Source organism: Monodelphis domestica, chromosome 1, assembly GCF_027887165.1.
Source record: "Monodelphis domestica isolate mMonDom1 chromosome 1, mMonDom1.pri, whole genome shotgun sequence".
Classification (NCBI taxonomy): domain Eukaryota; kingdom Metazoa; phylum Chordata; class Mammalia; order Didelphimorphia; family Didelphidae; genus Monodelphis; species Monodelphis domestica.
Window position 1 is genome coordinate 555,293,264 of NC_077227.1, and position 24,832 is coordinate 555,318,095.

A 24,832-nucleotide genomic window follows, 5' to 3' on the forward strand; every position below is an offset into this window, starting at 1 on the left:
TGTTTTTCTTTTTGTTGATGTTTTTATTCTGAAATTAAGCACACAGTGCTCAAAAGATGATTTATGTTATCTAATCCACTTTACAAATTTTAAAACAAATTAGACTATCTTTTGAACTCTTATCCATCAAAGATGTCCTGACCAGTCAAATTCATGAAATTCTTGACTAGGAATATTAACCAAAAAATTATTATTTTAATAATATTTTCCCTCAATTACATTTTTATTTGTTTATTTGGTACCTTAAAATACCCAATTGACTCCCTCCCTTTCTTCTCCTCCTCTCCATGAGTCAAGGCATCATTTGACAAAAATAGCTATGCATACATAAAACCATGTCTTTTTATTTCTATTTATTGGTTCTTTCTCTGGAGATTAACATGTACAAATTATCCTTCAAACAATATTTCTGTTGTTATCCATAATGTTCTCTTGTCTTCCTCATTTCATTCCATAATGCATGTAGGTCTTTTCATGTTTTTCCAAATAATCTGCTTATTTCTTAAACTGCGGTAGTATTCCATCACAATCATGTGCCACAACTTGTTTAGCTATTCCCCAATTAATTGTCTTTTCTTTAATTTCCAGTTCTTTGCTACCACAAAGAAAACTGCTATAAATATTTTTGAACATATTGGGGTTTTTTTCTGATCATCTTGGGAAATAAATTCAATACTAGTATAGTTTAGTCAAGTGCTAAATACACAGATTTAAAACTCTTTGAGCAAAATTACAGATTGTTCTCCAAAGTGACTGGATCAGTTCACAGTTCCCCCAGATAGTTTTCATAATTACTACTTTCAAATGCATTCAAAATCTGGTACTACTTGACATCTTTATTTAACATTTTTTTCATTAATCCTTTGATATTAATGACCTTTTGTTTTTCCAAATAAATTATTTTTTTAGTTCAATAAAATAACTTTTTTATAATTTAATTGGGATGACTTTAAGTAGTATTGTCATTTTAATTATATTGTCTCTGCCCACTGATGAACAATGAATATTGCACCAATTCTTTAAATCTGACTTTATTTGGTATAAAAAGTGTTTTATACTTATGTTCATGTAGTTCCTGGGTTTGTTTTGACAGATAAATTCCTGTTTATTCTATCTATGGCTATTTAAAATAGACTATCAGGAGCAGCTAGGTGGCTCAGTGAATTGAGAGCCAAGCCCAGAGATGGGAGGTCCTGGGTTCAAATCTGACCTCAGATGCTTCCTAGCTGTGTGACCCTGGGCAAATCACTTGACCCCCATTGCCTAGCCCTTACCACTCTTCTGCCTTAAAACCAATACACAGTATTAATTCTAAGACAAAAGGTAAGGGTTTAAATTTTTTTAATAGACTTTCTCTTACTATTTCTTCTTATAGAACTCTATAGGGACCAGCTAAGTGGCTCAGTGGAGAGAGAGCCAGGGCTAGAGATGGGAGTTCTTGGGTTCAAATCTATCCTCAGACACTTTCTAGATGTGTGACCCTGGGCAAGTCACTTAACCCCATTGCCTAATCTTTACCACTCCTCTGCTATGGAACCAATACACACTATTGATACTAAGATGGTAGGTAAAAGCTATAAACACTTTTTTCTCTGTATCCTAAAAGTACCTGGTACTTTACATATCTTCCCCCTTAGAATGTAAGCTCCTTGAGGTCAGGGATTATGGTTTTCCCTGTCTTTGTATCCTACAAGCTTAGCACCATGTTTGGCACATAGTAAGTACTTTTACAAATGCATGTTATCTTGACTAGAAAGTTTTGTTGTTTTGTTTTGTATGGAAGGTGAGGGGAGCAGGTAGAATGTTTAGGAGCTCATAGAGGTCTCTGGTAGAAGTTGCTCCCTGATGCTTTTTTACAAAAAAAAAAAATGAAACTCAAAGAAGTTAATAGTAACTTTTATTCTCCCAATTTAGGTTGTTTCTCTATTTAGACTGCTGAGATATTTCACTTCACAAATACTGATCTGTTAACAACCCACCAAAAAGTAATGTGAGAATGTCACGAATCCTTCTTTGTACTTGTGAAGCACAGAACCGTTCAGTCCACAACTGTGGCATCTTATGTAACCCGTATCTTCTGGAGACTCGGGTGAGGTAGGTGACAAGCATTATTGACTGCTCTGTCCCTGGATTTCTCCACCTCTGTGATGGTGGTCAGCACTTTGCCAAGGGTCACACAGCAAGTCAATGGCAGAGCCAGGAGCAGAAGTCCAAGGAGTCCGTGTCACCCAGATCTCGAGCCTGTATCTCCAAAGAGTTGTGCTCTACATGTGGCCCTGATTAATTAAAGCAAGGAGTCAGACCTCCACCTCTCTCTGTAGACTTAGGTATACTGGCAGACCCTCAGGGCAGGTATATTTTAGGAGAAGACTGCTGCTTCTGGGACATGGGTGGTGATTGGTATTGGTCACAGAGAGCCTTAGGTGTTTTGACTTCCCTGCCCAGTGCTAAGTGGGAATAAATTGGGTGACAACTGGGATATCTGGTCAGGCCCTGACCCAGTGGCAATAGTCTCTTCCTTGGCAAAGGCGGATGCCAGACTTGAGACAAGTTATCCATCACCCTGTAATAAAAGGTGACATTTTATTTATGGCACTTCAATACTTGTAAAGATTTTTACATGTATTATTTCACTGGAACCTCACAGCTTCCCAGTGACTTGGGAAATAGTAATAATAACAACAATAGCTAGAATTTATATAACACCTAATATTGCAAATTTTAGATTGACTCCACCCTGCTTAGTCTTTAGAATTTTAGCAACCAGGAATGTATACACCCCCACTTAAGGATTGAGTATGGGGGTGGAAAGTCTATGAGGATTCATGTGCTAGCAAGTGACAAATCAGAAACAGCTGACTGACCCCCTGGTCTGTCCAAAGCCAAGTTTAAGCCACCATTGGTACATGTGAGACATAGGAAGTGACATAAAGAACTGTCTTTATATTTCATGTCACTTCCTGTGAGAGGGACTTGGCAGTGGAACTTGACTGTGGAGAAGCTCAAGCATGAGACCTCAGACTGCTTCCCTTAGACTATCACGTGGTGAGTGCAAGGCTCTCCTTTCCTTGGCTTTTCTGGAGGCACAAGCTTCTGAAGAGGCCCCTCATCTTGGAGGAGGCCTGGTGGCTTGAAGCTGTGCTAGATTTAATCCTCTGCCCCACCCCACCTTTGGCTAAGGCCTCTGAATTCCTCCCTGGTATCTCTCTTGTTTCCTCTCTTTCTTTCTTCCTTAATATCTTCACTCTATTGTAAATAAACCACCATAAAATTCCATTCTGACTTGAGTATTTCATTGGGATTTAGAATTTTAAATCCCTGGCAATCAACTAAAAAAACGTATTCAATCCAACCATAAGTTTTACCCCTAACAATATATAATGGGCACTGTGCTAAACACTTTACAAATATTACTTCATCTGTTCCTCACAACAATCCTGGGAGATAAATACTATTATTATCTCCATGTTACATATGAGGAAAGTGAGGCAAATAGAAGTTAAATGACTTGACTGGGTTTTTTTTTTCAGTTTTTAAAATTGCTTTTAATTTAAACATTTAGACAACTAGAATGTAATAATCTCCTTTCTGGAAAAAAAAAGCCCAGGTACAAAACAATCTTAAAAAAAAACACAAACACAAAGAAAAGCATATATCCATTTTATGATGGGGGTAGCAGATGACCAAAGGAAAAATCAGGCCCAGACCTAGCTCTAAGAGTGAAATAGAGACATCTATCTGATTGATGGGGGAAGTGAGTGTTGGCAGGGTGGATAAGACACTGGATTTTGACACAAAACAAAAGGACTCTCAAACCTTCTCTCCTTGATCAAGGAAGGACAGGATCTGGATGGGGCTGCTCATTACTCAAGAAGTTCTGGTATAAGAATGTATAAGAATAGGAGTCTCTTTGCTGTTACTTTCAAAATCATCCTCTGATGTGCTCCATCCACCTAGCTACTCCATTTCAATATAATAATATAGACATTGTTGTTCATACCTTACAGATGAGGAAACTGATGCTTATATAAGAGTTTAAGTGTCATATCAATGGGCATACACTTAGTATATATTGGAGGGAAATTTTTGACCAAGGTTTTCCTGCTTCCAGATCCTAATGCATAACAATCTCCATGGAGTCCAGGGTAGAATGTGAGCATGAAGTATCTGGTAAATAGAGTGATGTAGTAGTAAGAATTCTAAAGCTGGATTCAGGAATGCCTGGGTTCAAAGCCTGCCTCTGACACCAAACTAGAAGTCATTTGACCTCTCTAAGCCTTGTTTCCTTATCTATAAAATAGTGTGGAAAGGAAAACTAAATCAAGCTTTGGAAATTCTACCACTGAGGTGGAGGAGATAGCAGTTGGAATGTTAGAGTGAAGATTTATGGACAACTAAGACAGTTAGAGGGGGAGAGGAGACTTGGAGAGTGACAGTTGCTCTTGAGTGTTAACTCTTTTCTGGCCCTTGGATTAGAAGGAGCTCTCTCTCCCTGTCTCGGGATAGAAATACCTCTATTTATGGATTTTTCCCAACCGTCTGCTCTACCTGGATTCCTGTGGATCATGTCTTCAAACTCTTAAAGGATTTAAGGGGAGCAGTTTGAACTGTAAGTTCAGTCTTTAGGGATGTTAGTCGAAAGAGACAGGTACAACCAGCTCTGGAGGTGAGAATCTTTTCTTCCTCTTGCTGTCTACTGCTAAAGACTTTGAACTTAAGAAAGCTAGCACAGATATAACATAAACAGGAATAAAAGAAACCCTCCATAAGCCTGCAAGACCTGGTCTCAGCTCAAAAGCTGAAAGAGACTCAATCTGTGGCAAAGTATAAGGGAATCCCTAGTCCCCCTAACCTGATACCTTCCCAGTTTGAACTTGTTATTAAATTCATCTTTAGTTAAATAAATGCAGTCAGATATCTTTGAAAGGGTGAGGGGACCCTGAAGGGAGTAAGGGATTTTAGGGGAGAAGGTTTTCTGTAACCTCAAGTACCCTAAATCTTGAGGTGCCCGTCTATGCCTCTCCCTCTTTAACCTGTGGTTATTATCTGTAAAAAGAATATTTTCTTACAGTGGGGGTGGGGGAGGATGAGGAAGGTTGATTTCAAGACCTCTAAGGTCACTTCCAGCTCTAAACCTACAATGTTGTGGTAAAGAGAATAAAACATCGTTTTGTGCTCATTTACTTATACAGTGTAGGAGGGAAATAGGGGTTTATTTAAAAAGCTTGGGCTGGATTATTTAAAATTAGTTTCACCAGGAATTTAATTAATTCCAAAGAGATTTATTTATAATTTATTTACAAAATATAGAAAGATTGAAGTTAGAAAATCAGAGAGAGGATAGAGTAAGATATCTAGCCTAAGCACTAGGTATTTTGCTCCAACCCCTTGTTCAAAAACAGGCAGGGGAGTTTAGTCCTTGACTGGAAAGGCCTCCACCCTTGTAGCTGATAACTTGGGGGTACAGGGAGCCTCTCTCAAAAGGATAGGTCTCTCCTGAGGCTAGTCTCTTCAGACAATCCAGGAAAGAAGTCACTTTTTCACTCACCACATGTCAGTCCAAAGGAGAGAGCTTCAAGGACAGACTTATCACATACAGGGTCTCAGGTCTAGTCATTAGATTCTTCTCCAGCTTCCAGCTTGAACTCAGAACTCCAGAAGAAGTCAAAGTTCACTCTGAAGATCTCAGAGGAATCTCTCATAAATCTCAAAAGATTCTTTTTTCACAGGAAGTTGTAACTCCCTTTTAAAGATACTTTCTTTTGTGTCATTTCCTGTGCCTTCCTCCACTTTTACATCTATCAATTATAGTTGAAGCTTTGCTTAGGACTGCCCAAAGGGCAGTCGGTTTGATTCTGATATGTCACCCACTATTGCACACATGGCTCACAGACCTCCCCCACTCAAGTGTGAATGGAGTGTTTACACCTTTGGTGATTAAATCTAAAAATGGGCAGGGGAATTAATTTAATCTTCACAATAAGGGGAGAGTTAATTAATTTCATTTTCATAATCAGGGGAGAGTTAAATTTAATCTTTACAATAGTAAGAATTGAGTGCCAAAAGAATTGAGTCCCAACATTGGAACTTTACTACAATCCAGACTTGCCTCAAAGAGCTGTAATCAAAGGTCAGACAATGAGGAGGAATCCTCCAAGTGTCTCTTCCCACCCCATTAAAAATATTTAGAGTACTCATTGACTTCCTGCCAACTGGAACTGTTCAAAGGTAGAAAGTGCTGCCTCTATAAATGGCATTTTAGCCCTCCTTGGATGTCTTCAAGCAGAAACTGGATGGCCATTTATCAAGAATGCTAAAGTGGAGATTTCTTTCATGGAAAGATTGGATTAGATGGCTGCTAAAGTCCTTTCCAATTCTCAGACCTGGTGATTCTTATCTCCCTTCTCCTCTATTTCATAATGCTACCAAAATAAATCATCTTCCTAAGGAATTGAAATAGCCATGTTGCCACTCTACCACAGATTGATAATTGAATAAATAAATGGATGAATGAACATATGGATTAATGGATAAATAAATAGATGATTTAATTCATTGATTGACAAATAAGCAAATAAATGAATGGACAGATAACCAGATAAATGAGTGAATGAATGAATAAATAAATAGATAAAAATAAAAACTGACCAAAGCAAATAAACAAGTAAATACCTATATAAACAAATAAATACCACATATATATTTGTTTATTTATTTATAAATATGCATATAAATATATGAAAGCCTTCAGTGGCTCCCTATTGTCTATAGGATAAAATATAAGCTTCATAGTCAACTGAAAATGGTCTCCACAATTACCTCTAATGTATTTTCCTAGCCTTACTTCTCTTTTAAGAAATGTACTACATGTTGCTATTGTCTGAATGGAACATTGTGCTCTAATCTCCTCTTGCCCTCTCCCATCTCTCTGCATTCATGCAATGTGGCCTTCACATACTCCCTCTTCATCTCTAATATTTAATTACTTCTTTTTTATATGTGTCTCAAAGTAGATGCCATATCTCCCATGAAACCTTCCTAATTCCTACTTCAAACCCCAGCTGAAAACAATCTGGCCTTTATCAAATATTTCTGAGCACTTTGGACCTCTCACTTACCCATATTACACTTTGCCTGGCATTATATTTATTTGGGCATGTATCATATTCTGTCACCTTAGCCCTTCCAAGTGTATTAATATATTTATTGTAAAAATACATTTATTGGGAGAGGGAACAGGGGCTAATATTTCAGCCATTTAGCATCTGTTTGAACTTGGACATTTTATTTAACTGCTCTGGTCCTTACCTAAATGATATTCTTTGGTCCTTTCCAACTTTAAATGAATTATCTCTTCAGGCTTGATAGATCATAAGTTTCTTGATATGATATTTTATTTCTTTTCCCAGGATTGTATTCCCAGTACCTTGTACATAGGTATTAAAGTCATGAAAATACCAGTTTGGATGCAAGATCACAAGACAGTCTTCAGCTTTTAATTTCCTTATTTGGAAAATGAGGGAGATTGTTTAGATGATTTGTAAGCTTTCCTATAGCTCTATAACTCTAAGAATTTGTATGAAAAGATCCTTTATCCAGGGGCTATACATGAACAGAGATAAGAGTCATTGTGATAAGTGGTTTGTGGGAGATGAGGGATTGTGATTTACCTTAATTTGTAGATTGTAGACTATAAAAGACTATATAATGCTTATTTTATTTTTAAAAAATTTCCATGTGAAATGCCTAGCCTTTGTATTTCTAGATTAGGAAGCTGATGCCAGCCAACTTTGACTAAGTAATTTTCCCAGTTTAGGGCATGAGGACTCAATGTAAGAGAAGTCTAAGTCCTCCTGTCTTCCATACTAAAGCCTTGACTCATCATTTGCAGGCATTATGGACTCCTATGTTATATGCAGATTCTATTCTATTCATTTAAAAAAAATTGTAAAGCCCTGGGCTCAGCAATGAGGATATGTAAAGATGAAAAAAGAGATAAATTAGAAATGAATATTTGTGTTTCTTTGTCCTTAGAACATGGCAGGAAATTTCTCGCATTTGCATAATGTGCTTTTCTCAAAAAAAAAAAGACTTCAAAAGGGATTGAGCTTTTGTTAGGAAAAAAAGCCATTGAAATCATAAAAATAAACTAATGGGAGAGTAAAAGCAGTGGACATATTTTTGCCACCAATGTTTTTTTCCCAATTCATGTGGTTAGTGGTTTTGTACATCTAGGGAAAGGAAAGAAGAATGTGATTTCCCCCTTTACTCCACCATATTTTGTATCATCACAGGATACTATAAAATAAATTATGACATGTTAAATGTGTCAATAAGATGACTTTGTGCCTTAGGATCAACTTATGAGGGACACATCTTTTGAATTGTATTGAAAAGAGAACAGTAATTGGCTAACCAAATACAGTACACTAATCATACCTCTGTGAGCTTTAAATAGCTCAATGAATTTCTGCAGCTGGGCAGCCCAGCACCAAAGATCCTGATAAGGAGTTGGAGCTAGACTTCTGAGAGAAAATTACTCTTAGGAAGAGCTGGAGAGGAAAAGAGGGAGGGATGAAGGTAGAAAATAGTTTCACTCCTTTGATCATATTGAAAAGACTAGACCAGGGGCAATGTATCCAGCTGGGATAAGAGAAATGTAGTCAGCAGGAAACAATGCCTCTGCTTGGGGAGCTATGAGAAAGAAAGAAAGAAAGAAAGAAGAAAGAAAGAAAGAAAGAAAGAAAGAAAGAAAGAAAGAAGAGAAGAAGAAAGAGAAGAAAAGAGAAGAAAGAAAGAAAGAAAGAAGAGAAAGAAAGAAAGAAAGAAAGAAAGAAAGAAAGAAGGAAGGAAGGAAGGAAGGAAGGAAGGAAGGAAGGAAGAAGGAAGGAGAAGGAAGGAAGGAAGGAAGGAAGGAAGGAAGGAAGGAAGGAAGGAAGAAGGAAGAAAGAAGAAAGAAAGAAAGAAAGAAAGAAAGAAAGAAAGAAAGAAAGAAAGAAAGAAAGAAGAAAGAAAGAAAGAAAGAAAGAAAGAAGAAAGAAAGAAAGAAGAAAGAAGAAAGAAAGAAGGAAGGAAGGAAGGAAGGAAGGAAGGAAGGAAGGAAGGAGGAGGAAGGAAGGAAGGAGGAAGGAAGGAAGAGGATTTCCAGTACCAGGAGTTGTAAGGAAGAAGCAGCTTTAGGGAGTATGACCTATCTATGGTGAGAGAAGTATTGGTTATCTGTAGGAGAAAGTTTCCAATCCTCAGAGCCAAAGGGAGCGAAACAGATTTTTAAGGAAATGTCGATGTGGATTCCATAAAGGGGGCAAAAGTCATCCAATACCAGGAGTTGTGAGTTATCTCTTTGTCACATATGTTTTCTACCACCATTGTCCCAACCAAATCTGGAACTACTCTTCTAATAAACATTATAAGTATATTTGTGGGAAAAGATCTCCTTCCTTAGATTTGAGGAGTGTAGAGAAATAGGGAAAAGAATGTTTTATCCCAGTTGTTCTTGCTATAAAGCCAAAATAAATACCTTTTTAAAAAGTTAATTGAATGAATTGGCTGATTACTAGTGGGAAGCACACTTGTAGGAGCTTATAGGCAATAGTATCAGAAGCACAGCTTCACATCCATAAAATTCTGAGAGTAGAAGTCAATATGCTCTGGATACCTAATCATTGAGGATAAGTAGGAGTTGGTGAAGTAGCCACAGAGATGGCGCTATAGTAGAAATACTCAAATTAACTTCCCAGGATCATGGGCATTTGAAAATAGATTTTGTTTATATAACCATAACTCAATTAGGTCTCATAAGTTTTCTTATGGTCAAGTCAGTTTTTAAAAAGAGGAAGTATATATTTCTTTATAGTATATTTTTTCTTTACTCATTTGAAAATCCTTAGTAATTTGATGAATACATCTTTTTTTCAGTTCATTCATTCTCCATTTTGATAGGAGCCAGAAATCTTGCTAGGGCCTGGATTATAGAGATTCCTTGAAGAAATATAACACATAGGTCTGAATATGCCAGACCACCAACTGCCAAACAAGGAGTTGTCCTAAATGCTGACAATTATTTTTCTCATTAGCATGTTCATTTGATGATAGCAGTGCCAAGCTGTGGATCAACCATTCTCATAGTTGCAATTCATAGCATGAGTCAATCAATCAATCAATCAATAAACATTTATTAAGCACCTACTGCCTACTATGTGCCACGCTAAAGACTGAGAATACAAAAAGAGTCAAACTGTCCTCAAGGAATTCGCAATCTAATGGGGGAGACAACAACCATAGACATAAAACAATATATAATGGATAAATAAGATATAATTAACAGAGTGAAGTCACAGAAATGAGAAATTGGGAATGGCTTCTTGTAGAAGATGAGATTTTAATTGAGTTTTAAAGGAAATTAGTGAAGGCAATAGGCAGGGATGAAGAGAGAGAATAGTATAGTCATGGAAGATATCTGGAGCAGAGAAACAGAATGTCTTATTTGTAGAACTAAGAGGAAGCCAGTGTCACTGGATCAAAGAATACGTGTAGGGGATTAAGGTGTAAGAAGACTGGATAGGTAGAAGGGGGTTAGGCTATTGAAAGGCTTTGAATGTCAAACAGAGAATATTGTTATTTGATCCCAGGGGCAATAGGGAGCTACTAGACTTGATTGAGTGTAAGAGTAACATGGTTTTGAAAAATCATTTTAGTGACTAAATATAGAATGGATTAGAGTGGGGAGAGACTTGGAGCAGGCTGCTGCCATAGTCCGGACATGAGTTCATGAGGACCTGCAACAAAGTAGGAGCAGTATTAGAGAAGAGAAGGGGCTATATTTTAAAGGCAATGAAAAGGTTAAATTGGCAGGTCTTGGCAACAGATTGGATGTGATAGGTAGAAGAGAGTGAGAAATCAAGGGTGACACACATGTTGGCATCACCCATTGAGCTTACCAAGAAAAATATAGACACAGTCACCTTCTGGCAGTCTAATCAATGCAACTTTCTTGAAGGCAAGAATCCATTCCTCTATTGTTTTGTACCTCCAGATCCTGGCAAATACTAGGCATTTAAAAATATCTTTTTTATTGATTAGAAAGTGAGAAAAAATGATGACTGACATTTATCATTTTTAAATCTGGAGTCTCAGAACAACCCATGCAAAAAGATACCACAGATATTGATATCACTGTTTGAAATAAGGATATCAAACTCAAAGAGTTCAAGTGATTTGCTCATGGTCTCACACCTAGAAATTATCAGAGGAAGGATCTGAACACATATATTCTTGATATTAAGTCCGGGAATCTCTCTACTGTGCCATGCTACCTTCCTGAAACAGGATTTCCCAATGCCATAGAATTTATAGAAAAATAATTCCCCATAGATTTATGGAATAATATGGATGAGAATCAACCAAGATGAAGAATTGATGAGTTGTGATCTGAAATGAATGTCCATGTTAATGAAATTTGAAACCCAGCAAAATATCAAAGTAATTATCTCCTAACACACAACATTTATTATTGAATTGATTTAATTAGATGAAACAAAGGCCTTTTAAAGAATATAACTTGGAATATCTGCATCATCCTATATTTTATTTTCCTCGCTTCACATAGCCTAAGAAACTATTCCCCCTCATATTATATCTGATGCACAATCTATAGCAATTTTTGCTTGGTTTCACACTTTTTGACATTCAAAATTGAGTGACTTTGCTATTCCATAATATGAACAGTGCAATCTGAAAGTGGGGCAGCCATTTGGAAAACTGTCAGCCGGAGTGTAGCCAACTTTATATCACCACATCATATTGCTGCCATAAAACCAGTTGTGTTCAATTTTATTACATTTTTTATAAAATCAAAAGTTATTCTATGATTTATACATTATAAATCAGAAAGGAAAACATGTGCATGGATCTTTAAGGATTTTATCCATTTAGAATGTGAGGCTACCTTTCAGGGAAATATAGAAAGTAGCTTGACAGAGACTGTGATGAAAAGGAAAGTCTAGCAGGGGCCCTAAGAAGCAATAACAATTTCTTAAAGAAAGCCACATAGGTCATTATAGTGTATTCACAGAGGACCAGGGATTGGGCATGTCCAACATGCTATCATAAATTTTTAAATGTCTATTTGGAAAAAGGAGGGTAATAGGCATTTATATGGCACCTGTTAGGAGCTAGCTACAGTGCTAAGCACTTTTTAGAAATGCATATCCTCTCTAAAGTCTATGATTGAATAAATGTCTTTAATTTATAAAAAGTAGGCATTAAGGGGAGATAATGATTTAGTAAAAGAGGTTACTAGTATCCCTGGACAATATTGCCTGCATGATTCAGTGAAAAGAGCAAGTCTTTTGGAGTCAGAAGACCCGGGTTCAAATCCTACCTCTAAGGTTTACTATCTATATGACTTTGCTTATGACACAATCTCCCTGTGCCTCTGTTTTTTCTTGTGTAAAATGAGAGGATTGACCAACATCATGTCCAAGAGCCCCTTTTTGATCCTATGAGAAGATATAACTCCTAGAATGAAAGTGAAAATTTTTAGGCCACTTTCTAAAGATAAGCGAATCATCTCTAAATTAACTTGTGAAGGACTTCCAGAGAACATGAGAGAAGCCAAGGCACTCATCTCAGACCTCTCTAACATCCTCTGTACTCATCTTTACTCTCACCATTTTGTATACTGTTATATCATCTCTCCTGCTTCCTTCACTATCACCAACTTCCTCTTGCTTTAAGATTGTAATCAAATCAGCTTGAAAGAGTTGATAGATTCTAGAAAGAGCATGTCAATGTCCCCTGCCTTATTGTTCTGTTTACTACTTCTGGGACTTCCCAGACCAAAATGCCCTTCTTTGGCCAACATTCTTATTATCTCTGTTGTCTCTTTGTAAAAGAGAGTCATCTTCTGGGAATCAGAGATTGTCTCATATTATCATTTGTCTCCCCAGCACTTAGCACAGTGTTGGGCATAGAGTAAGCATTTAGCAAATGTCTATCCACCCATCCATCCATTCATTCCTAGAGGAAAGTAAATGTCCAGTAACTAGGAATGAAGTTCTGCTTCTGACAAGCGCTGCTCCGTGAACATGGAAAAATCACTTAACCTCTCAATGCTTCCAGTGAACTTCCTAAGATTATAGGTTGCAGAGGAGGTGTCCACCTAAGCTAGTAAATGCAGTCCTTCACTGAGAGTTCTCTTTATCAATGAAATCATAGGTTTAAACTCTCCCATTCACCCATGAACACAGAAACGTGATAACAAGAGGAGCAGGCGTGTAGCAAAAAGCAAGGTAAAAAACTAAGGCACTCCAATGGTAGGAGCTCTGGTCTTGGATTCCTAAGACCTGAGTCCAAATCCCAGATTTATCTTTCTCCAGGTGTGACTTTAGGCAAATCACAGGACCTCTTTGAGCCTTTGAGGAAAATGGACCAGATGATCTTTGAGTTTTCCTGAATCTACAACCCTGTGATCCACGCAAAGTCCAAAGACGACAATGTCCAAGGAAAGACAACAAAGGACAACATCCTCTATTTTGGATGGTTGCCTATATGGCATTTAGATAAGAGTGTGAAAACTAGTCATACAAGGTAAGAATGTGTAGGTTGCAATTAGCACTGCTGGGAAAAAAAAAGATATCACAGATCCATCCATTTACTGAAGCCCTATGGAGTTGTTCTTTCCATAGAACAACTTATGATTTCAATTAGTTTTTTCACTATTTTTAATTTAACTGCTTCCTTTCCCTTATAAAGTTCAGGTGATCTTGAGTTCTAATTTCTGTTCTTGCTGAATCTCTTATATATTGCTGAGATGGCCAGACAGTTCAGTCATCACCATCAACTAACTGACACCTATTCAGACCTGGGAGCTAGAAAATGTGAGAGCTGGGGCAAGACTATTATGACACTTAGATAATAAAAGCCTAGCTAAGAATAATTTTTCAAATCTCAAACATAACAAATAAGGGATGGCTTTGACACCAAGGACTACATATTCTGACACATTGTGGTGGTTCAGAACACTCGAGAAAAAATGAAAACATACTCTACATTGTAAATAATCTTCCCCAAGCAACACCCCAAATAACCACAGGAATATCTATCTAAATCCAAAAATAAAAACTACACATTCTTTAAGAGATTAGCTTTCCACAGCTGCTCTAATATCCCTCCTTTTCCTTGACTGTCTCACTGGGATTAATATGCCATTAAATCTTATTAGAGACTAGAAATAGCCCTAGAAATAGAATGCTAAACCTGGGCTCAAATCCTGCCTCTTAAAGCTGTGTGAACCTGGGCAGTGAGACTCATTTTAGTTATATGTAAACTGAAGACCATAAAATTTGCACTAGCTGCCTTCTCTCAAGGCTGTATTGAAGAAAGGGCTTTGTAAACGATAAGGCTGTGTAATAATGTGGATTTTATTAGTGGTAACATCAATATTCCAGTCAAGATGATTAGGAATTTCATAAATTCAAGAAGTATTTTGTTTATCTGTATCTAGTTTTTTGCTACTCACACTTCTTCTGCTCATACAATTACCATGTAGATTCAGGTCCAAAAAAGAAATTATATGACTTATTGGATAAAATTTCATTTGAAAAGCTTAATGACAACAAATTCCAATTGAAAGAAAACTTTCACACAGTAGTCAAAATATAAAATAAATACCATTCAAAACAAGTGAGGGTATTTCTAAGTCTTGTACATCTTAACTCTGCTAGAATTTTATGTTTGAAACACAAATTCCAATCAAATTGGAACATTTTGAGGGAAGGAACTCAACAAGTGAAATATTCATCTTCTTTTCTATGCATTATCTTTGATCTTAAAGTTTTCATAATAAAAATGGCAGACATTGCAAAGTACTTTATATTATCACCTCATCTGAATCTCACCAACCTTGTGATCTGGACCATTATAATCCTCATCTCACACGTGAAAAACTGAAGATCATGGAGGTTGATTGATTGCCCACAGACATAGTAGGAAACAAGATCTGAAGCTATATCTGCCTGACTGTAAATTCAGCAGGCTAGCCATTTTATGACAAGGCCAAAGTACCAACGATGGGTACTAAAGAAAGAAATGCTTTTTAAATGTACATTGTGTAAGTGTGTGTAGACACTTTTTTAAAAAACAAAAAAACTTGGGTCCTGAAGATAAAATTGTTAAGTCTAACTAACATACCTGACGGGATGTGCTAGGAATTTCATATTGTTTGCTTACAGACATAGCCATAAATAGTGACTCTCCTAATTACAATACAGAATTGTGTGATGATAATTCACAGTAAAGAAAGGAAAGATAAAAGGAGTCCTAATTCTGTAGAACTGGGAACCTCAAAGACCTTTTTATAAATACAGGAGATTCCAGCAGAGGGAACAGAGAAGAGAAAAGTACACACTGCAAAACTGATGATTCTTTTTCTTTCCCTTTCTGGCAGTTTTCATATGCACCCTTTGCTTAGAAAAACTCAAAGTAGGTGATGCTACCTATGGAATCTTGGCAGTTCTGCTAAAATCCAGATGATACAGCTGAAAAGAATACTGTGTTCCAGAAAGGAGTCTGAGGTTGTGTTCCTGGAATTCCATTACTTTCACAAGAGTAGAAGACAGAAACAACTTTTGATTTGGGATTTTTTAATGGAGAAGAGTGGTGGTGAGTCAGTCAAAATACTTTATGTCTGCCTTGTTCCAGATACTCTACCAAGGTTTAGAATACAAGACAAAAATAATCTCTGACCTCAAGGAGTTCTTATTTAATTTCTGGGGATGTATAAATAACTAAATCTATAGAATAAGGGACACAGACTCTGATTTCATTACTACAAAGCCCTTCCAGCTAGAAATATTCTTTTTTTTAATGTAAATCTACACCTTTTATGGAACTAATAATCTCAGTTATTTATAGCATGGACAAGTTAACTGATTCATTCGGGGTCGAACACAGGTCTTCCTAGCTGGCCTTCTGTCCATAAAAAAAATAGCTAGTTAAGACAAGATACATATACAGAGTAGATGGAATATAATTTCAGAGAGGGAACATCTGCGGGTCCAGAGAAGACATCCTGCAGACAGTGAGATTTGAGATAAGCCTTGAAGGAAGCCAAGAAAACTAAGGGAGCAAGCTGAGGAGAAAGAAGATGGAAGAAATGGAGGAAAGCCAGTGTAAAGACACAAGAGTGGGAGCTACAATGGGACAGTGTCACTACAGCATTGAATTCATGCAGTAGAGAAAGTATAAGAGGAATAGAAAGGTGTGAAGGGGGCAGGTTCTAAAATCAGGACAAGGAAATAAATATATATTAAGGATCTACAACTTGAGAAAAAAACTTTTTGGCAGTAAAGGGGAGGATGGATAAAAGGAAGAGAAATATAATTTGGGGGCATTACTCACAAGGCCATTGATATAGTCTAAGCAAAAGGTGATCATTGTTGTTCAGTCATTTCAGTCATGTCTGATATTTTGGGATCCTATTTGAGGTTTTCTTAGCAATGATATTGGAGTAGTTTGCCATTTCCTTCTCCAGTTCATTTTACAGATGAAGAAATTGAGGCAAGAAGGGTTAAATGACTTGCCCAGGGTCACACAATTAGTAAGTATCTGAAGCCACATTTGAACTCAAAGAAGAGTCTTCCTGAGTTCAGTCCCACACTCTATCCATTGTGTTATCTAGCTGCCTCAAAGGTGATAAGTTCCTGAATTAGGATATAGGTGACTATATTCATGCACAGACATTTTTGAAAATATAAATGATAAAATTTGGCAACAGATTGAATATTGGTCGAGTAAGTAGAGGTTTCAGAGATGTCACATAGGATAGAAACATACATAACTGGGAGGTTAGTCTTGCCCTCTACAGTAATAAGAAATTTGGAAAGAAGAGAGTGTTTTGATGGAAAAATAATCAATTCTGTCTTGAACATGTTGAATTCAAGATGCCTATGGAATAACCAGTTTAAAATATCTAATAGGTAGTTGAAGGTATAGGACTAGAGTTCGGGAGATAACTTAAGAGTAGATATACAGATCCAAGAATGATTTACATCAATATGATAATAGAGTTCAAAGGGGCTGATGCGATCACCAAGCAAGATAGTATAGAGTAGGGATCTTAACCTAGGGTTAAAGGAAAGATTGCAGCAACTAAATTTAGATGTAGAAAATTACATATTTGTTTTCACTAGCCAGTGACTTTAGCATCTCGTTTTTTATAAATTAATTTTTTTTTTCTGAGAAAGGATTCATAGAAATCAACAGACTGCCTAAAGAGGTCCATGTTACAAAAGAAGGTTAATAATCTCTAATATATGAGAAGACAGTCAAGGATTTGAAGGATACCCAAGTTAGTTTGAATACCATGGATAAAAATATGGATAAAAACTCATTGCAAGAAAATAAGAATAGTTAAACAGATGTGGGGAAAACTAGGAGAGGGCTGAATTTAAAAATATGGTATTTACAATCACAAGAAAAAAAAACAAAGAAGAGTTAAAACAAGGGGTTGGAATAAAATGTGTTGGAATTTAAGTGAATTGAAAAAAAACTCGCTCTCAGAAAAGGCAACAGTAAAAAGAGAGGTGGTTAAAAATGATAAGTAGGAAAAGCACCTTACATCCAAAAGTCACATAATTAATTGTACAATAGAAATACACAAAATGGATAAGAAATGATATAGCATATAAATAATTAAAGAAAAGGCTAGACAAAATATGGGAATAAATTGAAAATTATAATAATTGGGGTTTTCCAAGTGCTTATTTAAGACCAAAAAAAAAACTAAGAAAAAGGTGAACAAAAGAAGTAAAAGATATCAGCAGAATTTAGATAGTTTCAATATATAAGATTCCTAATGATTTCTATGTAGTAACAGAAAGGAATATATACATTTCAGAGCTTTGAATTATAACTTTACAAAAATGGATGATATCGTAAGAATTTAAAATAGAATAAACAAATATAAAATATTCAACATGTCTTATTTATCAGAATTCAGCAAAACTATAATTGATAATATACATTTGAAGAAATGATTCAAATGTAAATGGAGACAAAAAGTATAATCCTAAAGAAAATAAGAAATTGAGGAATGAATCATATGAGCAACAGATCATGAAATAAAATTACAACAATGACAACATACCAAAATTTAAGGGATATATTTTAAATATCCTTAGGGAGAAGTGTATATCTATAAACACTTTCATTAACAATATAGAAAAAGAATGGAAAAATAATAGAACTTGCTATGAGAAAAAGTGCATATTAAACAAAGGAAGGGGTGAAACAGCAGCAGCAGCAGAACCTCATTTTTATCTGAGCCAGACAAAAGAGGTTTGAATATATGTGCACATGCACGTGCACACACTACACACACCATTTGATGAAGAAATACATTAAACGGGCAATCAAAAAAGCATAGGGGGAAAGGAAGTCAAGACACAGAATGATAGTGGGGAGCAAAATAAACCTCCGTATAGCAAAGCAGGGCTTAATTAGAGGGGAAATTAAAAGGGCAAAAAAAAGAAAAACAAAACCAGGTAATCAAAGCAGGTGCTCATCAATTGGGTAATGGCTGCACAGATTGTGGTAGATGAATGTAATGTAATATTATGGTGCTGTAAGGAATGATGAAAGAGATTATTTCAAAGAATTTTATGAAGTATAAACTGATGAAGAACCAGGAGAGTTTATACAAGGACAACAATGTCCTAAAGAAAAATAACTTTAAAATACTTAAAAATTCTAATCAAAGCAATGATCAATCATGTCTCCAGAAGACCTGTAAAGAAGGTACACACATCCTCATAGAGAGATGATATGGATTCAAAATAGAGAAATGATTTGTTTGACTGTGCTATTTGTTACAACATGTGTTTTTTTTTTTCTTCTTAAATTGTGAATTGGAGATTGGAATGGGAGTTAGGCATAGTGATAGAAATTTAAAAAAGAAAGCAAATGAAACATTTTTTCAATTCATGTAATAAAAGGAAATTTAGAAGGAAACACAAAGATAGTTATAAAAGTGATGTTGAAGTTTATTATATAAAATGCTAGTGTAGTATTAAATGGATATTCAAATGCAATTCTCTTTTTCTGTTGTATATAAAAATGATCTTTTTTTGTATTTAAGTTCAGAATAAAAATATGTTTTTAAAAATCAATTGAACCAGAATTTAAAGTAAAATGGTTAGCTAGAAATTCAGATGCAGCTAGATGGCACAGTAAATAGAGTGCCAGACCTGGAGTCCAGAGGGCCAAGGTTCAAATATGATTTCAGACATGTCCTAACTGTGTGACCCTGGGCAAAGCACTTAATCTCATTTGTCTAGCCTTTGCCCTTTTTAGAGTTGTTACTAAGACAGAATATAAGGGTTCAGAAAAAAAGTTTCTAAGATAAAGGTCTGAAAAATAAATATATATATATATGTATATATATATATATATATATATATATATATATTGATTCAAATATATGAGAGCAAAAGCCATTCCCTGAGAGATAAATGGTCAAAGGATCTGAGCAGGAAGTTCTTAAAAGAAGTAAGGTGAGCTATAAGTAATATAAAATGGGCCAAATCATGAAAAATAAAAATGCAAATTAAAATAATTCTGAGGTTTTACATCAAACTCATTATATTGTTAAAGATGCCAGAAAAGGAATATGATACTAAGAGTGAGGGATGATAAGAGTATAGGAGGACACGTATACTAACATATTATTGGTGGAACTGGGAAGTAATTTGGAACTATATTCAAATAATTACTAAATTGTGCAGACTCTCTAAGCTAGAAATACTACTAGATATATCTCCCAAATCAGTCAGAGGCAAAAAAGGACCCTTATTTGTAAAAAATATTTATAGTTGTGTTTTTTACAAAAAGAAAAGAAAAGAAAACAGCATGAACATCCAACAATTTGAGGAAAGTCATTTTAGCATGAAATAAAATATTGTTAATACATGAGAAATGACAAAAGGTTCAGATTCAGAGAAAACTGGTCAATCTTCTATGAAATGATAAAAATGAAATGAGGAGAAACAAAAGGACACCATACAATTATTATTATAATATAATGGAAAATAACTGAAAAATATAAGAAGTCTAATCAGTGTAATGATCATAGTTCCAAAGGCCAGACAATAAAGCAAGCTTTCTACTTCTTGACTGAGAAGTGAGGACTAGAGATTTAGAATGAGATAAATTTTCAGATTTGGCCAATGTGCAAATTAATTTTGTTTGATTTAATTTGCTACAAAGGAAGACTTTTATTTGGGGATGGGAGAGGAATAATTGATTGCCTGAGTAATAACCAAAAAGAATAAAAAAGAAGAATCAATCATACTTTTCAAAAGTGCCCAAAACAGAAAGATGCTCAGAAAGGCACAGGAAAATGTAGTACCTGTTTTATATATACTTTAAAAAAAACCTGTATATAATAGAGTCACAATTTTATATAGAATCCTTTTTTCTGCTTCTTCTAAATGGAAATGTCTATTGATATTTTTAAATTAATAGTAAAAGTTTTTTTAATTAAGTATTCAATCAAAGGCCAAAGCAGTAATCTCTCAAGAGGCTTTATTGATGTTTGGAAAATTGAATTCTTTTCACTATTAACCATCAATCAAAGTGCTGCGTGTGAAGTCAGGCAGCCCTGGCTTAAAATCTAGTCTCAGATAATTACTAGCTATGTGATCTTGAGTAAGTCATTTAACCTCTGTATGTCTCAGTTTCCTCAACTGTAAAATGGAGGTAATAATAGTATCTATGTCTTAGGATCATTGTGAGACTAGAATGAGGTAAGAGTTATAAAGTATTCAATACCTAGTATGGAAAGGAAAACTGAATCAAGCTTTAGGCCTTTCCGCCATTCATGTGGAACTGACAGCAGTTGGAATGTTGGAATGAAGACATTGATGACGATTACAATTGGTAGGGGAAGGGAAGACTTGGAGAGTGACAGTTGCTCTCAAGGTAACTCTTTCCTGGCCCTCGGACTTGAAGGAGCTCTCTCTCCTTGTCTCTGGATAGAAGTACCTTTATTCCTAGATTTTTCCCAACTGTGCCCGAAGAGAAAGGCCCAACCAGCTCTGAAGATCAGAACCTTTTCTTCCTTTTTCTCTCTACTGCTAAGAATTTGAACTTAAGAAAGCTAGCATAGGAATAAAATAAACCTCCATAAGATGGCACAAGGCCTAGCCTCAGCTCAAAAGGTGAGAGAGACTCAAACCCAATCTGTGGCAAAGTATAGGGAACCCTAATTCCCTCTTCCCTGATACCTTCCGAATACAAACTTGTTAAATTCATCTTTATTTAAATAACCCACAGTCAGATAAGAGGACTATCATTTCAGGGTGACATAGAGGAAGCTGAACCTAAGGACAGCCATTCAACCATAAACAGTCCTTATTGAACCCCTGCTGGGCAACTTTGGTCCTGGGGGAGGCTTGTACTTCAGGGGGGTTCGTGCTTACCTGCCCTGGGGTATCTTCAACATCCATCAATAGAGAAGACATCCCCGTAGGCTATCATAGTTGGCCCATCTCTCAGGAACCCATTTTTCAGACAATCTCTCAGTAGGGGGTGTCTCTCTCCTTTTACCTCACCAGCATCCATATTCCCTCTATCCCTTCACCTCCTCCATTTCCTGTTACAAAACCTTCCTTATCCCCTGTACCTCTTCAATCCCTACAATTCCTTTAACTATAACACTGGCACCTGACTCTTATTTCCTTTCTTCCTTCTATTTTATGGAGTCTGAAGCAATACCACCAGAAAAAGTTAACTTACTTTATTATCCTTAATTTGGGAGTTTTTGCTTAAGTGGCATCTACTACGGCAGCAGTTGGCAAGTTTCATCAGAATAAACTAGTTTCATCTTTATTCTTATACTATTTAAGGAATTAGTTTTGTTGAGAAATGAGTCATATGGAAAAGCTACAAAATGTCCCTGCAGTATCATGATTTATTGATGATTTCAGCAACTATATCTCATTTTAAACAACAAAGCTGCTCTTACAAAAGTATGTCATCCATATGTACTTACTAAAAACATTTACCCTTTTCCATGAGCTTCCAACTACATAACAAATCTCTAAGAATCACTAAGAATCATTCACATGAAACACATAGCCTTGGTGATCTTATATATGTTTTTGCTCAATGTCCTTGACTCTCAGGAGACAAAGAATCTGAATAAAAGATCTCCTGAGTCTTGATATCACATTACATTGGATTAATTAGTATTATATCAATGCATTAATGACATCCTGTTCTGACTGTTTGGGAAAAGAACATTATGTTGTGTGAAGTTTTATTTAATTAGTTTTCATTTTTTTACTTTTACTATTGCTATGATGCTTTAAAATATTTGAATTGGCCATTCATAAGATTTAGAAATAAAAGAGAACTCAGAAAATCTACTCAAGATCATCTATTCGAATCACACCCCTCTCATTCATGAGGGTATTAACATCCAAAGACTTGTCATCTATTCCAAAGTCACACAATTCATCACATGAAACAGCCAAGATTCAGACCCATGTCCAGTGTTTCTTTCAATGTACTTCTTTTCTCAAACCCAGCTTGTATTTTCAGTGGTGAATGTCTCTTCAGGACCTCATTTGGGGTTCTCTTAGCAAAGATACTGGAGCAGTTGGCTATTTCCTTCCTTAGCTTGTTTTGCAAATGTAGAAAGAGTTAAACATGATCAAATGATTTGCTTAGAGTCACACAGATAGTAAATATCTAAAGTCAGATTTGAACTCAAGAAGAGGATTCTTCCTGACTCCATCTGGAATAAGCAATCTATTCACTCTGCCACTTAGCTGTCCCAGATGCCTTTAATTCTGTGGGGTTTCCCTCACAAACCTTTTTATATTTTATTTTACCAATTATAGGTCATAACAATTTTCAACATACATTTCTTGAAGTTATAAGATCCAAATTATCTCCCTCTCTCCTTTCCCTCCCCCATCCCAGAGACAGTAAGCAATATTATCTGAGTTTTACATCTACTATCATACAAAACATTTCCATCATTGGTCATTATATAAAAACAAAACCCCCAAATAAAAGCATAAATAAACTAAAATGGAGAATAAGCTCCATTCTAGCTCCAAAAGTTCTATCTCTGGAGCCCACAAATTTTTTCAAAAACCACTAAAATATTTTAAATTTCATTAAATAAAATAATAAATGTGTTTTTTGGTCTAGATCTATGGTTGTGTCAGTCTATCCAATATCCAACTTATTTATAATTTATAATTTTAAGGAGTTGTCTCAGGCACACAGACATTAAGTGACTTGCCCAGTTACAGGTCTTTGAAGACTAGTTAGCAATTTACCATAACAATGCCTTAAGGTTTAAAGGGAATCTAAGTACTGCTATTAATCATAATAGTTAGCTCCTCTAGAACTCTTCCATTTGGAAATTTAATCCACTAGTCAAAATGGGATTGCTTAGAGGAAATTAATTCCCAATGACTTTTTCATCAGAGGATTAAATATTTCTAGTTCTGTTTCCAAAAACTGAAAAAAAAGAGAGAATTGCTACAAAAGAATATTTATAGTTCAAATTTAGGGATGTGGTCTTCCTTTAATCCCCAGGTGCTTCTTTGACAATTTTTAGTCTTCCTCCTCCTTGGGGTAGAGAAATGAAGTATTGATTATAATTTTGACCTTGGAGGAAAATTCTATTTTCAAATTGCAGGTCACATCCCATGCACGGTGTAGTCAATGTCACTGTAATTATGTTCCAAGAAGACATTTACATGAAACATGAGTCACTGTTTAAATTCAGCAAGTTGGCAAATTGATAAAGGACAAGTTCCTAAGGAGCAGGCCTTCTGAAAATTATGCTCAGCAACTGCCAAAATCTTCATCAACCAGTCTGACTTTGCTGTTCCATTAGATGTTATGCTTTTCATTTAGCAGGGCATAAGAACTGTCCTTTAGTCACTTGGTTGGGGATAAGACAAAGACCTCGATCTTGATGAGCACAACATAATCTTAGAGAATCTGGCATAATATCACAAAAAAGAAACATACCCCTGTAAGCTTGGTTTGGATATACTTAAACATCCCATATTACTTTCTCTTGGTTTACTTTCTACCTGCCAGATTAGTCCTTCTTAGATTCCTTTCCTGATTCAGCATCAGCATCAAACCCCCTAAAGATGCTTTCCCCATGGTTCTGTCCTGGGACCTTACTCTTCTCCCAATAGACACTATCCTTTGGTAACTCCATGAACTCTATAGGTTTAACCACACTTTCTATGAAGATAGCTCCCATAGCTATCTGTCCAGTCTCCACTGCTCTCCTAAACTTTAATCCCAGATCATTAATTACCCAATGAATATTTCAAACTAGATGTTCCACAGACATCTTAAACTCAATTTTTCCAAGACCAGTTTAATTATCTATACCCCAAATCTTTCCTGCTTTCAAGTCTCTCTTCTGTTGAAGGCAGGACTATGCTTCCAGTGTTTCAAGTGCATAATATAGTCATTATCCTGGGCACTTTACTCTTTTGGACCCCCAGCTCTAGCCCTTCCTATCTTAACAATATAACTTATATCAAACCATTTCTCTCCACTCACACAGCTATGACCTTAGTCCAGAGTCTCATTATTTCTCCCCTTAGCTACTGCAATAGGCTCCTAATCTCCTTGCTTCATGTCTCTCACCTCTCCAATTCATCCTACATAATACTGCCTTTTTCCTTAAGTGTAAATCTGATCATCTGATTTACTCAACCAATTCTAGTAGTTTCCCATTACCTTTAGGATATAATACAAACTCCTCTGTCTAGGTGCCAGAGATAAT